Raw genomic sequence first — 16,621 nt, 5'->3', positions numbered from 1 at the left:
GTGGCATGCTGGGAGATGTTAGACAGCATACAGAAGGTATAACGAAAAAGACTGATACTGAAGAGAACTCAAAATAAGCAATGTCTTAATCTGTTTATAATGGTTATGTGGAAAGAAGCCAAGAATGCAAAGAGGGTAGCACAAACAAGTGATATAAAGAAGGCTGGTTGCATAGTAACTCTGCAATCATCACTTCAGAGGAATTGATGATGCTTATTTTGTGATATTGGCTCCTTAGTTCAAGCAATTACCACGTGCATTGAGTTCCTACTCATGCAGTTCATTTAATGTATTTTTTTCTCTCAAACAGTAAGCTTACTAGGTGATTTGATGCAGCACTGTGGGGGTGTCTGGTGCAGTGGCCCACAAGGTTGCATTTAAAAATGACATGTAAATACAATATATGACCAAGCAAGTATTTCTGTGAATTACAGAAAATGTGATTTTTGCAGAAGAACTGGTACCTGTGCATACTAGGGATCAGCTTGGTACCCATTTCATTTTGTTCTCTGAAATTCTAACTTATCCCCTTCTGTGTCACTGTTAGACTTGATCTTTAACTCTGGTCCTTGTCTCCAGCAGTCTGAGGATACTTACGTATAGCACCCACATACAGATGGGCAGAAATGTTTCAGTCGACATTAAACAAAGTACAGTAAACATGGAAATCTTCCAAACATGAAACTTTTATTAAGAACACTGAAAGGCAACTATGTGTTGTAGAGTCCTTTATTTTGCTAGTAGTCCCACTGAAGCCCATCAGATAGTGTAGGGTAAGGCTAATCTTTCATTTCAAGGCTGTTACAGTATAGTTCTGTTGGAAAGCTGTACTGTTTCCTGAAAGGGCTTTTAGTATGGAAGTAGTTCATTTCAGCAAAATTTTCCCCAGTGGAATTTATTTCAGACCTCCGAATGAAATAAATTATACGGACAGGATAACAGCGTTAATGTGACAGACTTCTGCAGGCATGCTGTGTCAGTCACAAATCACACCCTTGACAGGTGAGGTCATAACATGGAAGCTGTTTAAGTAGACTGACCCGAAAGTCCTACTCAAAGCAAGGCTGGTAGAAGCTCATCCTTACCCACGGAGAACAAAGAGCAAAATCGGATACTGCATGAAAGCAATTATTGTATGGAAGACTATTTTGGTATGACACTACTAAAATACAAAGTTTTTACACACTTAACCATGTAAACTAATTCCACCTTGGTAGTACAATGTGCAAATGAAATTTCAATCAAATCTTCAGAATTTTTATTTAAAGAAATAAAATTTTAAATTGCGTACTTTAACGCCTGGTTTCTGTAAGGTCAAAATTTTTATTTAACAAGATCCCAGTTAAGAGTTTATTATAATTCTTCAGTGAGTGGCCAAGCAGGGTCATGATTGATAGCACAGTAGACGTTAATACAGCGTAAGTCCTCTGACTGTTGTTCATGGTTATACATTTACACACTCAAAATTATCAATGATCTTTAAGACTATAGTTCGATATTTGTTTTATGGTGGCACTGTTCACATTGTGAATTCAGTGATACAGGACTGGTCTGTACAACTACCTGATTTGTTAAATCATCTTTCCGTGATGCTTCAAGTTTTGGGGGGTTTTGCCTGTTGTTGAACTGCTCAGGCATGATGCCTTTGAGATTCCAGCTCATTAATATGAACTAGAAGTAAGGTATGTAATAAAACAGCAAAACTTAACCCCGAAAGAGAACATTAGAGTCCAGACTCCTCCTTTATACAGTCCGGAATTGTCATTCAGAATTTAAAGAGCAGATCCATTCGGCTAAATGTCATAACCTGCTGTCTGGTAAGCAGGTTCACCCCCTAAAAGGTTATTAACAGCTAGTGCTATAAGGAAGAAAAGATGGCTACTTGTGACTTTCATCGTGGAATTACTCAGTGCAACAGCGCACAGCATAAGAATAGGAAAATACACACTGTAACTTGCTGAGTTGCATAAAATGCTATTACTTGATTGTTTTCCTCTCTTAAATAGAGACTGCAATAAGAACAGTAATAGCTGGGTTTAAGGAAACTGCTAGTATAAATTATTGCTTTGACTTGCCTTAGTACTAATTTTGTTTCAACTATAGTGCAACATAGGGACATGGACACATGGGGAACCATTTTCTGAGTAATTCATTTTTTTACAAGAATACAGATGTACTCATTTCAGAACTATTAAAAAGGGCGAGATACCAAATGACTTCTAAGTGCAGCCTTCCTTCTGGAAAGAATTTGTGTGTCTGCTGTGATTACATAGCAAGAGTTGAGCAGAAGCTGTTGCTGCCTTTTGCCCTTAGAGGAGTTGATTAAGTTCTAAATCTTCATCTAGGTAATGTTTCAGTGCTTTTGCTTAAATGTTGTTTTGATAATAACTTGGATCCTAAGACATGATCTCTGCTTTTTACCCTTCTGCTACTGCTGTGAGGGAAAAATTAACTTTTAACCAGTATATGTTGTACCTTGAATGTCTCTATGCGTTGTTAAGGAATTCCATTGCAGCTATTGCTAGCTGGTATTTCTTGTGTTCAGACAAAGGGGGTTATAATCTGTAGATGTTCTTCAGGAGGCCAGAAGCTGATCCACAAAGTATCTTACGAAAGCCTCTATGTGTATTTCCATGCAACTGACTCCCTCACAGCCAGTAAGTCTGAGCAGGCATGTAGTTACATTAGTTTTACTGATGAATTTACAATTAAAAACATGGTTTTGTAGAGCAGCTGCTCACCAAAATGCTTGTGTTTCTCGACTTCTCTGCTCCCAGCTGCCATAGAGTAGGCTATGAAATGTTTTGTGGAATTATTCAAAAATCTTAGCAGGTCCTTTTTTTTTGGGGGGGGGGGAGGAGATTGTTTTTCTTTGGTTTTGTTTTTTGAGAAATCTCTTTACTCTGCTGTTTCTTTAAAGATTTTCTTTTGGAACCTATTGGCAAAAGTAATCTCTTTGGAAAACTGTTGATTTGGCACATGTTGAACTTTTCTAGCAGAAGAGCATCTATTTTCCTTAAGATTAAATAAAGGTTAGCCTATATCTGTGGTATTCTGTCTCTTGCAAAGCTTGAGCTTAATGGCTCTTGCTTTCCAAAGGGGTAGAGGAATTAAATAATCCAACAAATCTAACAAAGAACTGAGATCATGTGAATAACACACACAATGTAATTGAGTTTCTTCAGACTGAGGTATTTCAAAGAGCATTGCAAAAACAACTTAGTATTAATGATCTTACCTATAGTTTGGAAAAATTGAAGAAAACTACCCATTGCTTGAGGAGCAAAGTTTTGTATTGTAATATTTCTAATGGGTTTTACCACAACCTTAGATAAGACTTTTTTTTTTTTTTTGATTTGAGGAAAAAAACTAATTCTTGGAGGAGAAACTGAAGTAGAAAGAAATTTGCAGCCAAATATAGGATTTTTTGTGTTAAATATAAAGAGTGAAATACAATACAACACAACATTGAAATGGTCATAACTAAACCAGTCAGGCTGGCATAGTTATTTTTGGATTTGTCAGCAGTTTGACAGAGATTTTCATGATTTCTGTTTCTCAACAGACTGAGGTCTTTCCTGCTGACCATTATCAGTGAACAATATTGTGTTCAATATTGTTGTGTTGTGGGTGTTTACTACAGGCCACCTGATCAGGAAGAGGAAGTCGATGAGGCCTTCTACAGACAGCTGGAAGTAGCCTCACGATCCCAGGCCCTGGTTCTCATGGGGGACTTCAACCACCCCGATATCTGCTGGAAAGACAACACAGCTAGGCACAAACAGTCCTGGAGGTTCCTGCAGAGCATTGGTGACAACTTCTTGACACAGGTGGTGGAGGAGCCAACAAGGAGAGGTGTGCTGCTGGACCTCGTACTAACAAACAAAGAAGGACTGGTGGAAGATGTGAAGGTCGGGGGCAGCCTTGGCTGCAGTGACCATGAGATGGTGGAGTTCAGGATCCTGTGAGGAGGAGGCAGGGCACTGAGTAGGATTGCAGCCCTGGACTTCAGGAGAGCAAACTTTGGCCTCTTCAGGGACCTACTCGGAGGAATCCCATGGGTGAGGGCCCTAGAAGGAAGGGGTGTTCAAGAGAGCTGGTTAATATTCAAGCATCACTTCCTCCAGGCTCAAGAGCAGTGCATCCCTGTGAGTAGGAAGTCAAGCAAAGGAGGCAGGAGACCTGCATGGATGAGCAAGGAGCTCCTGGCAAAACTCAACCAGAAGAAGGAAGTATACAGAAAGTGGAAAGGGGGAGAGGCCACTTGGGAGGAATATAGGAACGTTGTCAGAGTATGCAGGGATGCAACGAGGAAGGCTAAGGCCTGTTTGGAATTAAATCTGACTAGAGATGTCAAGGACAGCAAGAAGGGCTTCTTCAAATACATCAGCAGCAAGAGGAAGACTAGGGAAAATGTGGGCCCTTTGCTGAATGGGGTGGGTGCCCTGGTGACGAAGGATGCAGAGAAGGCAGAGTTACTGAATGCCTTCTTTGCTTCAGTTTTTACTGCTCAGGCCAGCCCTCAGGAACCCCAGACCCTGGAGGCAAGAGAGAAAGTCTGGAGAAAGGAAGACTTCCCCTTGGTGGAGGAGGAGTGGGTTAGAGATCATTTAAGCAAACTTGACACCCACAAATCCATGGGCCCTGATGGGATGCACCCACGAGTGCTGAGGGAGCTGGCGGAAGTTACTGCTAAGCCACTCTCCATCATCTTTGAAAGGTCATGGAGAACAGGAGAGGTGCCTGAAGACTGGAAGAAAGCCAATGTCACCTCAGTCTTCAAAAAGGGCAAGAAGGAGGACCCAGGGAACTACAGGCCAGTCAGCCTCACCTGCATCCCTGGAAAGGTGATGGAGCAGCTCATCCTGGAGGCCATCTCCAAGCATGTGGAGGACAAGAAGGTGATCAGGAGTAGTCAGCATGGCTTCACCAAGGGGAAATCATGCCTAACCAATCTGATAGCCTTCTCTGATGGAATGACTGCCTGGGTAGATGAGGGGAGAGCAGTGGATGTTGTCTACCTAGACTTCAGCAAGGCTTCCAACACTGTCTCCCATAACATCCTCATAGACAAGCTCAGGAAGTGTGGTTTAGATGAGTGGACAGTGAGGTGGCTTGAGAACTGGCTGAATGGCAGAGTTCAGAGGGTTGTGGTCAGTGGTGCAGAGTCTAGTTGGAGGCCTGTAGCTAGCGGTGTCCCCCAGGGGTCAGTACTGGGTCCAGTCTTGTTCAACTTCTTCATCAATGACCTGGATGAAGGGACAGAGTGCACCCTCAGCAAGTTTGTCAACGATACAAAACCGGGAGGAGTGGCCGATACACCAGAGGGCTGTGCTGCCATTCAGAGAGACCTGGACAGGCTGGAGAGGTGGGCAGAGAGGAACCTCGTGAAGTTCAACAAAGGCAAGTGCAGGGTCCTGCACCTAGGGAGGAATAACCCCATGCACCAGGACAGGTTGGGGGTTGACCTGCTGGAAAGCAGCTCTGCCGAGAAGGACCTGGGAGTGCTGGTGGACACCAAGTTAACCATGAGGCAGCAATGTGCCCTTGTGGCCAAGAAGGCCAACGGTATCCTGGGGTGCATCAGGAAGAATGTTGCCAGCAGGTCGAGGGAAGTGATCCTCCCCCTCTACTCAGCCCTGGTGAGGCCACATCTGGAGTACTGTGTCCAGTTCTGGGCTCCCCAGTACAAGAGGGATGTGGCACTACTGGAGCAAGTCCAGCGAAGGGCTACAAAGATGATTAGGGGACTGGAGCATCTCTCTTATGAGGGAAGGCTGAGAGAGCTGGGCCTGTTTAGCCTAGAGAAGAGGAGGCTGAGAGGGGATCTTATTAACGTGTACAAGTATCTTAAGGGAGGGTGTCAAGAGGATGGGACCAGACTCTTTTCAGTGGTGCCCAGCGACAGGACGCGAGGCAACGGGCACAAACTGAAACACAGGCAGTTCCATCTGAACATGAGGAAAAACTTTTTCACTGTGAGGGTGGCAGAGCACTGGAACAGGTTGCCCAAAGAGGTTGTGGAGTCTCCTTCTCTGGAGATATTCAAAACCTGCCTGGACGCGATCCTGTGCAACGTGCTCTAGGTGACCCTGCTTGAGCAGGGGGGGTTGGACTAGATGATCTCCAGAGGTCCCTTCCAACCTCAACCATTCTGTGATTCTGTAATATAAATGTGTTTTAACAAAACTAACTTTTCCAGATTTTATGCAGGCACTCAGCCTATATATTTATTTTTATATATATATATATTTATTAAGGAAAGAAAAAAAAATAAAACTAAAGAAAAAAATCCCTCTGGAGGGGAGGGGAAGCTGTAGAATTACATTCTGGCTCTGTGCAGAACTGGCGATATTAGAAATACTGCTGCTGAATTGAAAACATGGAAGTGATAGGCTGGAGATAAAGTATTTTTGTAAGTCCAGCAGTAGTGAAGGTTTTGTAGACTGGAGGAAATCCCATATTACACCATACAACATCAAAAAGGGGTGAGGTCACACATACTTCTTACTGGAATTAAAAATTTCTTGTGTTCAGAAAGGAATACAGCTCACACTTACTAGTGTTTAGTGTTGCAACCTGTGTAGGATTAAATAAGTTTAAAATGTTGATAAAGATACCAGTTTTCACCAAAGACAGACTTCTATAACAGTTCTTCCCTGAAAGGGCTGACCTTTAAAAGAAACTGGATGTGGTCTGTGACCACTGTTGAAATACCTTTGTGGCTCTCATGTTGCATTATATGTGTATGCATAAAAGCATCTAAATTGGTAAGGCTTCAGGCCCATCTAGTGATGTGCAGTAGTGTACCGTCCTTACTGGTGCCTTATCTACAATTCCTTTCATTTGGAGTGTGATTAACAAACTAATTCTTCTGTTACTTATCTGGAGTTTTTGGTAGCTGTTTCTGTTGATTGCCCAGATGGTCTAAGATGAAAATTCTGCTTGCTTCTGGGTTCAGAAATTGATGCATGATTGCGTACATTGCTGTAATTGTGAAGAACGTTTTTAGATAGCTTGTTCTGTGAAACACTTAGAACTTGCACAGTTTTATTATTGAAGTCATTTAACGATTCTTCAATTTTCTGAATTATCAATAAGAATTCGAATAAGAACAAAAAGCAAACTTTTTAAATTATTTCTGTGTGTTCTGAGAATATTCAACTTGGAAATGTCTTCTGTGGCCCTGGAAGAAAAATCTAATCCTTATTCTTTTAAGTGGGGCAAGATCAAAAACACTTTGCCCTGACACTGAATATGGAAGTTGATAAATTGACTGGAATATTATAAATTTGGTACAAAGATCCTGGATCAAATGGTGTCAACTTCTAGCCACTGTATGTTTCATGCCCATAGTATGTAAGTAGCCATTAAACTCTATTGTTTACCATACATTGAACTAAAAGGCAATTAATTGTCTGACTGAGTCTTTCATGTCTACTAGATTGACTGTTCTGAATTTTCAGTTGATAGATTCAGTAATCTTAAAATGAACAACCTCTAAAAATCGGGAGAGATCAGACTGAGCACTGTTCCAATTTCACAAATGTTGTATTACCATCATTAACATCAGCTCTATAACCATTTGTGTCCTTGAATCACCTACTCAGAAGGTTAATTGCAAGTCCTGGTGTATTTGCAAACCAGGCTCATTCAGTGAGTCACCCATAATGAAATCTTCTTCCCATGAATAAAACAGAAAATAGGATTTTAGGAAGAGTGATTTGTACTGTGCAATGTGTAAACTGGAAGAGGGAATTCACCAGAACAAAATATGGCTGCAAAAGTAACACTTTTACAACGATACTACAAAAGAGCACTTACAATTTGTAATTGGATGGTAAAACAGATGGCTAAGGCATAAAATGGTTGAAATAACTTACTTCGCCAAGTCAGATCTTACTAATGAAGTTTATTTGCTGTAGCTTGATGATTCCCCAGGAGAAAAAAAGGAATTTTTTTGAAATGCAAAATCCAACATGCTCCTCTTTTATTAGGTTCCATTCAGCTGGTGTATTGATGCATTCTGCCTGTTGTGGGGAGAGAGAGCGTTTGCCTGTGTTTGTGAGGAGGAGACAGAGAATTTGGTGGTACCTGCTTCTCAGCGTCTGGTGCCTATGTCTGGGCCTGTGCGCTAGCACCATTTGTGCTGCAGCCTTTGATATAAATGTGTTTGCACCTGCTGGAGCGCTTGTTCCCTGCATCCTTCACTGCCAGAAGCCAATTGATAAAACGTGAAGGACAGTGTATTTGGTATTGCCACTCTGCTGCTGTTGAAACTTCATCCAAGAAGTCTCTGACCCCACAGAAGGCAGCAGTGCCTGGCTGAAAAACCCTTTATTTGAAAGCTTAAACTTTTTCTATGTCAAGAATTTCATAGGAGAGTTATTCAAACAAGGCTTCTGTGTACATTCTGTCTGTACTAATGCTTTGAAAGAATTCCAGGGTGTCCATGTGATTTTTCACTGTAATACTATATGACTGGCTAATGAGGCAAAATAAGGTGTTTTGAGCAGGATAAGTTCTTTAAGCTATCAACATCAGAATTAGTCTCACAGTGAAGTGAGATGTATACAGCAAAACCAGACTGCTTCTAACCACTAGAATATACCGATGGCTTCCCTACTGTAGACTACTTAACACTGCTTGGTGCAGCCTGTGAAGGCCCTAGTGGGAGCTTGTTTAGGTTTTGCAGATACTATTTGTTTCTGGTTCTCTCTGTAGTAGGTTACTGTCCTGTCTGTAGAGCAGCAAAACTATTCAGCTGGAGTTGCACAGTTAGAGAGTGTGGATCTTAATTCTCCTTTCTGGCCTTAAAATGAATATATGAATGCTTGTTTTTTTTCATAGAAAATGCACATCTGACATACCGAACTTTTAACTTAAGAGTACAGGGTTGTTGACAATAAATGAGGTATTTATGTTCAAGGAAAACCTGATTATGGACTTGTTTCTGGCAAACTTAGATTTTTCCAATATGTCTTTTGGAAGCCGCCTTCAGACTTTAAAGATTACTCTGTTAAGCCATGCTGACACACTTGCATTTAAATCTTCCTTAAGTTTGTTTAGTGAATGTTGAAGTAACTCTAGGTGTACTGGGGCAAAAAGGACACGCTGATGTGGCTGAGGTTTCTTTTGAAATACGGTTGGCAAAAAAAGCTGTTTTCAAGACACTGACTATGCTCTGAGCAAATTTTTGAGAGCAGAGCTCTTGAACTGCTTTTAAAGGTGAAATGTTAAGGCTCATGCTGCAAGTCCTGGAACAGTGCCTTCCAGGGAACTCCATTTTTGTTGCCTTCCAGAATAGCTGGAAGCAGCAGCTCTAGGCAAGTGTGAGTGATGCGTGACTTGTCACGATTAGAAATCTTAGCTTCCTAATGTGCTTTCATGCACTTGAAATGCAAGGTGAAAATGGCTGTGGCTAGTATGTCTTAGGTGACACAACTTTAACTGTGTCCTTAAGCGCTTCCCTCAGTTCTTACTCTAGTGGAATAGCACTAACCTATGGCTCTGAGTTGTTGATTTTGTTTAACTAAAATTCATCCTCATAGGCTATGCATTGTGACTTGCATTTTATGTTTTAAAAAAAAAAAGTCTTTGTCCTGTATCAAATGCTAAATATAATTCACTGTTAGTAGCGGCTTTACATAACATCTCCCGTGAATGTAACGACTTTTCTCAAGGGATTTGATAAAGGATATTTAGTATGGGAGCCTCTTTACAGAGGTCTCCCTCTTCTCTTTTAGCCTGTTCTTCTTCCTTAGTTCTGCTTATATTAGAAAATCCCCGGTAGTACCACAGTACCTGTTTGGCTTTCTCGTCTCTGAATCTTTCCTAGATGAACCTGTAAGTCTCTAGAGTGGTAACTTTGACAGACTAGGGGGATGGTTGGTCTTTCTTCTACCATGGCTGCTGTTACTCTTAATTCTCTTCTCATAATGTTATATCAGTACAAAATGAATACATTCTTTTAACAGTCTAGATGTGTATGTCTGTATTCTCGGAGAAGGCATGACATATACACTTGGCATTAAAGTGCCATTTTAACATTATCGGTGTCAAAAAGCTAAGTTTCCTGGTGGTTAACATACAAGTGACATAGGGTGCCGGTCATGTAATGAGCTTGAGGAAGCAGAAACAGTATTCTAGACTCTTCTGTAAATGTGTATATTACAAAAACTACTTCATGGCATAACTTCAGTCATTTGAACTATGAAAATAAACTTGGTCTTGGTGTTAACTTAGGTACTGTGCTTTAGTCTGCTTCCTTTCCTGCTTATATCTCTGGATCAGTGCAGATAAACCATTGCAGGTATCTAGATGTCTTCCAGATATTCCATAATAGCCATCACATAACTTATCAAAAGTGGGGAGTGTTCAGCAGTGCTAAATTATAGTTGAACAAAAGGAAAATAGTCTCATGTTTGCATTGTGTTTCCACAGCATTTATATGCTGGAGCTGCTGCAGTCCTGCTTTCCCCATGCTCAGCCATGTGTTTTTCTGGTCATCTTTTATGCCAGCAAGCTTGTTTAGGTAGCTGATCTGTCCAGAAACCAATACAGGTTGATTTTTGGCCAGAGCAGTTTCTGAACTGGTTTTCCACCTAGTTGTTGCAAATGCCTGTGCTGCCAGAAAGAAAGGTATGGGAGTATCAGTCAGACAGTGAAAGGCTCGGTTTATATCAGCCTTGTGAACACACAGGCTTGAGTGTCATGCATTTTGTCAGCTCTTTCTGTGGACAATGATGTAGCTTGTTCATTTTCTTTCCAGTACACTGCAAGATTTAAAATCTTAAGACCTTGATTTTGTTCAAGAATGTATCTGCTGTTCAGTTTGTCAAGTTTTTTGTGCCATTCCGTATGGGTTTAGAGGAATTTCTTTGAAGTGTCTTCCCAGAAGTCCTCTTGCTCCTGCAGTATGCAAAAGAGGCTTTTTAGTAACAAAATGCTGAAATGGTAACTTAAAACATATGGAATACATACCTATTTTCACTCAAGAAGCTGCTGTTTAATTCCTGGCTAAACCAAGAAACTGACAGTAAGGCTGTGTTGAACCTTGGGAAAACTGCAGGAAGTCTGCAAACTTGTCTACTGTTTGTTAAGGGTTTAGTGACTTGCTGGAGGGATCTTAATTCTTGTGATGGGGTTTTAAGAGTGATAGAGCTGCTGGAATGTGGTGACCGCTGTTCCTAATAGCAGCATGATACAACTTGTAGGAAGGATGTGACCTTAGTTACTTGAAGAGTTCGCTGGTTAACTCTTCCTGTTTCAGTGCCTAGGTACTTTGAACTGCAACCTTACCTATCTCAAGAAGCTGGGAAATACCACACTCTGCTGCATGAGGAGATTTGCTGCTGCTGAGAGATTGAACTCTGCCCTTTGCTTTGTTTTAGTAAGTGGGTGGTCACCCTAGTAAATTTATTTTGCCATATGGGAGATACACATGCCATTTAGGACACTTTGGAAAGAGTTCCTGTTAGACCTTAACTATGGTTTGATAACTGTTTGTTAGAGTCATGGGAAGCTATGAATCCGGGTTCCAGTTAAACAGGTTTACATCGAAGGTTTATTTTCAGGAGAAAGGAAAGGCCGTATTGTGAAAGTGTTTCTAACTTCTTCTGAGTTTGAGGTTCAGAAGGCCTGTTTCGTTGTCTAAAGAGATTGGTAAGTTCTAAGATAATTTGCCTAAAAATTTCGGTTTGATTTCCTCTTTCTTTAGGCTACTACTTAGAATTTGTAGTGATTATTTAATTTAATTTTTGAAATATTTGTTTTACCTTAATACAATACTGATATTATGACATTTAATGCTTTTTTTATTCCAATAAAAACACAAGTCAAATTTGAGACATGGAATGTCACTTATTAAAATAATGCTGATCTAACCTAAAAAGCTTCCTTACTCTCCAGTTCTTGAAACAGCTAGCATCATGTATCCCATCCTATGTCCTCATGTATCCTGTCTATTTCAGGGTCGTGGGTGTTTCTGCTGATGTGGTTTGAATATTGTAATTGGAACCAGCTATTGGGAGGGATGACTAGCTAGGCTCTGCTTGCCTGGAGTTGCCTCCCTCCATTTCCAGGAACATTTTTGTTGTAGGAAGATGAGTCATTGCTGAGGTATCTTCCCGATATTCTCTGGGGATGTAAAATGTATTGACCCACTTTTTTTCTTTTTTTCTTTTTTACTCTTATTCCTGCACTTTTCCTGAGAGTGCTGAACTTGAAGTTCATCGGCCAAGAGACACAACAGAATTGTGAATTGCTTTGCAGGAGCTAAGAAACTTTGGAGACTGTTGAAACTCACTTTAGAAAATAGAGTTACTGTCAAGTAATTACTATAATTTTTCACATCAGAATAAGATTAAAAAATTGTAGCTAATGTTTCTGGAGTTGGGAGATTATGCTAAATATAAGGTGCAGAATAGTGCAGTTGCTAGTTTCCATAATAAAAATGATTGTTTAAGCTTCCTTTTTTTTTTTTTTTTTTTTTTTGAAGCTATTACTAAATTTTCTTTAATTATCATACGGTGATTGATACAACATTTTGCCTTTTTGGAAATATTTTGGTCAAACCGTACTATGTGCCATTCCTAATTTTGTGCAGTTAGCTCATATATTTCAATTAAATCACTTGTATTCCTCCAGATTTATCAAATTTATTCTCACTGATTTAAAGAACAGAGTAAAAGCAGGTGCTGTGAAGCGTGATCTACCAGTTCTAATTGATGCTCTTTATATGAAACAGTCCTCAGGGAAGAAAGTTGTTCTTCATAGAAGTGAGTGGGTAATGAGGTTAATATGACAGTCGTACAAATCTTTATGTAATCTTCTGTTAAAGGGAAGGAAACAAAACAACCGGATTCAATTTTGATATCATAGTTTTATGACGGCTGTAAAAATGCCAATGTAAGAAACTGTTTTGTAATTGAAGAAAGGCGCTGCTATCTCTACTTATTAACTAGAAGCTATTATACTAACTGTACCATCTGTCTTTAAACATAAAGCCATGTTTAACTAGTCCCCTTCGATCAAACCTCTGCAACAAGTCAAAGTTGTCCCGTTAAGGACACCTGCGTTTTCACAAAGCCTGCATTCAGCTTTATGTACAGCGCTGCAGAAGATGCCAGCTGAATTTGTGCCTGTAATGATGTGGTTTCACAATGTAACGCTTCTCCTTCCCTGGGCTGCTCTCATTGACGTTTCCTTCACGAGACTCCAGAGGATCAAAATGGACAGAGTAGCTTCTTGGCCTCTTTTGGCCAGATTCCTTAAGAAAATGAGTCTGTCTGGTCACCTGCTCTGTTCTCCCTTAATTTTTGCTGTTGGCTGGTTTCAGGTAAATTTTGAGGTACAGAGGGTTAGGTGTCTTGGATTTGATTGTTCCCATAAGTTTCCTGAAAATCATCCCCTCTCTAAAGAGGGACAAATCTGTATTAGTGCTGCCTCCGAAGGAAAGGAAGCAATGTGAGCTCAACATTTCTCAGCCCTGTTTGGGTTAATATACAGATACTTTGTGCTGGTCATGTTGTTGCTCCCTTTTAATGCAAGTGTAAATGTGTATTAGCGTATTGCAAAGGGAGGTGAAGGACAATTGGCACAAATCTGTAAAAAAGCAGGCTTCGATTAATTGTTTTAGAAGAGGTTATTGTGTAAGAACAAGTCATTTCCAAATAATGTCTGAGAAATGGGACATGTTAAGAGGCTTTATTAAGAGAATTCTTCTGAATTTGACTAGATGAGCAAGATGAGTGAGGGGCAAAAAAAGCATATAAGGTTTTCTCACCCATAAACATATTTTTTTAGGTCTCAATTTAGTAGGCTGAAGAAGTAGATGGGAGGACAAAATAAAGACTAACGTGGTAGGGAGATCAAAGATTCCTACTTCAATTTCTTCTTCCCTGCCATATGTTTGCAAAGATATCCCAAAGATGTCCCTAGAGATGAAAACCTCTTTTCATGTGCCGGTACGTGATCAGCTGACGTGCTCCTGTGGATCTGGATAGCCATTCAAAGTTCCAGGAGTTTATGCAAGAAGTTAACGTGATGCTTACGTAGCTTTCTTGCCCCAGTTCCTTTGCTACAGGCACCCTGCCCACCTCACCCCTCTGGTTCTCGGAACTGAATGTTGTGTTTGAATCCGTTGGGGAGAGGACATAACATTGTGTTTCTTGCACACAGGGCCTGCTGTGTAATGTGTGAAACTCTGGAAAAGTTACTATTGCTACAGGTAGAAGCCAGTCACTTGATAGGCAACAATTTTACAACTCCAGCTGCAAATTCCTAGTGCTACCCAAAATGATCTTAAAAGTTATTTTCCTACCTACTCCTCTTTCTGGACCAGATTACTACACTGTTGAACAAGGTGCTGTTGCTGATACTAACATGAATTATAATTGCTTTTCCTGCAGTTCTTCTGATTTAATCTAATCACTCCCTAACCTGACTCTACAAAAATGATCCTGGTTCCAACTGGAAGCCTGCCATTAAATGGAGCACAGAATTGTGGGGGTGGTTATCTGCAAGCAGGTAATGAGCAGCTGTAGGAGCTTTGGTGAGAGCTGCTTACTTTGACTCAGCAGCCACCGAGATTTGTTTGTTTGTGTCCTTATTTGCTCTAACATGTTGGAAAAGGGCAGTTTCTTTGGAGTTTATCTGCAGCAGAAGTGAGGAGAGATCCATAGCATGGTGGTTAGACAATGCGCTTGCTCTTCTGAGTGAAGGTATGGTGTATATTGTTGAGCCAGTTAGGCTTTCACATCCTTCCTGACTTGTTGGACTACACAGAGTTGTTTAAAAATAAACTTTTGTGTATGTCCTCAGCTTTATTGTTGGGGTGGGGATTTCTGATGAGTGTGGTACAAAGCTGACCTGCATAAATGGATAATACAGCTATTGACAACACCCTGCTGGCTGTATGTGAATGTTTCTCTGCAGTAGGGTGACACAGAACTCTATTGTAGGATGAGCCTGTGTTTATCTTCCAACCCCAAAACAATTTTACACTGTAAAGATTTTTTTTTTTAAACATCACGGTACACATAATATGAAAGTATTCTTTGTTTGAGCTGCATACAACAGGGTTCTTGCCTGTCAATTTTGTCATAATTATAAGAGGACAAGTAAAGAAACTGTGGCTATGACCAAAATTAATGCTTTTTATGGACACTTACGGAAGTAAGTCAAGCTACATCAATTTTAAGGGTAGAAAAAGTTACTCTGTATGAAATGTCATATCAGGTGCCTTACTGTTAAAATTTGAATCTATGTTCCACTTCACTTTTAAAAGCAGACTTAAACAGGCAGAAGAGTGTAGCAGCAGTTTAAACCTTCTTTTTCAAGGTCTCTTCTCTCTGGTGGGATACTTGCTTCGAAGCAGTTTCTCTGGGAGGAGTGTTGTTTGCACAGTATCAGACTGTACTTGTTTAGTCTGTAACTTACTTCTCTCTCTCTTTTCACATAGTCTGCCTTGCAGCAGCCCTGAATTTTACCAGCATTATACCTCTTTCCTGGATTGTGAAGCACTTAAGAGCAAACTCACCTCACTGAGCCTCTTCGCACTACAAAATGACAGAGTATTTATCACAGAATCACAGAATGGTTGAGGTTGGAAGGGACCTCTGGAGATCATCTAGTCCAACCCCCCCTGCTCAAGCAGGGTCACCTAGAGCACGTTGCACAGGATCGCGTCCAGGCAGGTTTTGAATATCTCCAGAGAAGGAGACTCCACAACCTCTTTGGGCAACCTGTTCCAGTGCTCTGCCACCCTCACAGTGAAAAAGTTTTTCCTCATGTTCAGATGGAACTGCCTGTGTTTCAGTTTGTGCCCGTTGCCTCGCGTCCTGTCGCTGGGCACCACTGAAAAGAGTCTGGTCCCATCCTCTTGACACCCTCCCTTAAGATACTTGTACACGTTAATAAGATCCCCTCTCAGCCTCCTCTTCTCTAGGCTAAACAGGCCCAGCTCTCTCAGCCTTCCCTCATAAGAGAGATGCTCCAGTCCCCTAATCATCTTTGTAGCCCTTCGCTGGACTTGCTCCAGTAGTGCCACATCCCTCTTGTACTGGGGAGCCCAGAACTGGACACAGTACTCCAGATGTGGCCTCACCAGGGCTGAGTAGAGGGGGAGGATCACTTCCCTCGACCTGCTGGCAACATTCTTCCTGATGCACCCCAGGATACCGTTGGCCTTCTTGGCCACAAGGGCACATTGCTGCCTCATGGTTAACTTGGTGTCCACCAGCACTCCCAGGTCCTTCTCGGCAGAGCTGCTTTCCAGCAGGTCAACCCCCAACCTGTCCTGGTGCATGGGGTTATTCCTCCCTAGGTGCAGGACCCTGCACTTGCCTTTGTTGAACTTCACGAGGTTCCTCTCTGCCCACCTCTCCAGCCTGTCCAGGTCTCTCTGAATGGCAGCACAGCCCTCTGGTGTATCGGCCACTCCTCCCGGTTTTGTATCGTTGACAAACTTGCTGAGGGTGCACTCTGTCCCTTCATCCAGGTCATTGATGAAGAAGTTGAACAAGACTGGACCCAGTACTGACCCCTGGGGGACACCGCTAGCTACAGGCCTCCAACTAGACTCTGCACCACTGACCACAACCCTCTGAACTCTGCCATT

The 16,621-nt window shown here is 41.4% G+C and overlaps 1 protein-coding gene across 3 annotated transcripts in view; it reads left to right on the top strand.

The window, feature by feature from the left end:
* The window catches only part of RALA (RAS like proto-oncogene A), a 32,833-nt gene that overhangs the window by 2,868 nt on the left and 13,344 nt on the right, over positions 1-16,621 (top strand). Inside the window, exons 1-2 of one of the 3 annotated variants that reach the window (XM_013955721.2) lie at positions 11,596-11,664; positions 14,412-14,529. The exons of the other annotated variants lie outside the window; for them this stretch is intronic. The gene's annotated coding sequence lies outside the window, so the exon portion shown is untranslated. Of the gene's footprint in view, positions 1-11,595; positions 11,665-14,411; positions 14,530-16,621 lie in introns of those variants that run through there. 3 annotated transcript variants of the gene reach the window in all.

The sequence above is a fragment of the Apteryx mantelli genome, chromosome 2, assembly GCF_036417845.1.
Source record: "Apteryx mantelli isolate bAptMan1 chromosome 2, bAptMan1.hap1, whole genome shotgun sequence".
NCBI classification, from domain to species: domain Eukaryota; kingdom Metazoa; phylum Chordata; class Aves; order Apterygiformes; family Apterygidae; genus Apteryx; species Apteryx mantelli.
The sequence above is the reverse complement of the archived record's forward strand: the minus strand, read 5'-3'. Positions and strand labels throughout refer to the sequence as shown.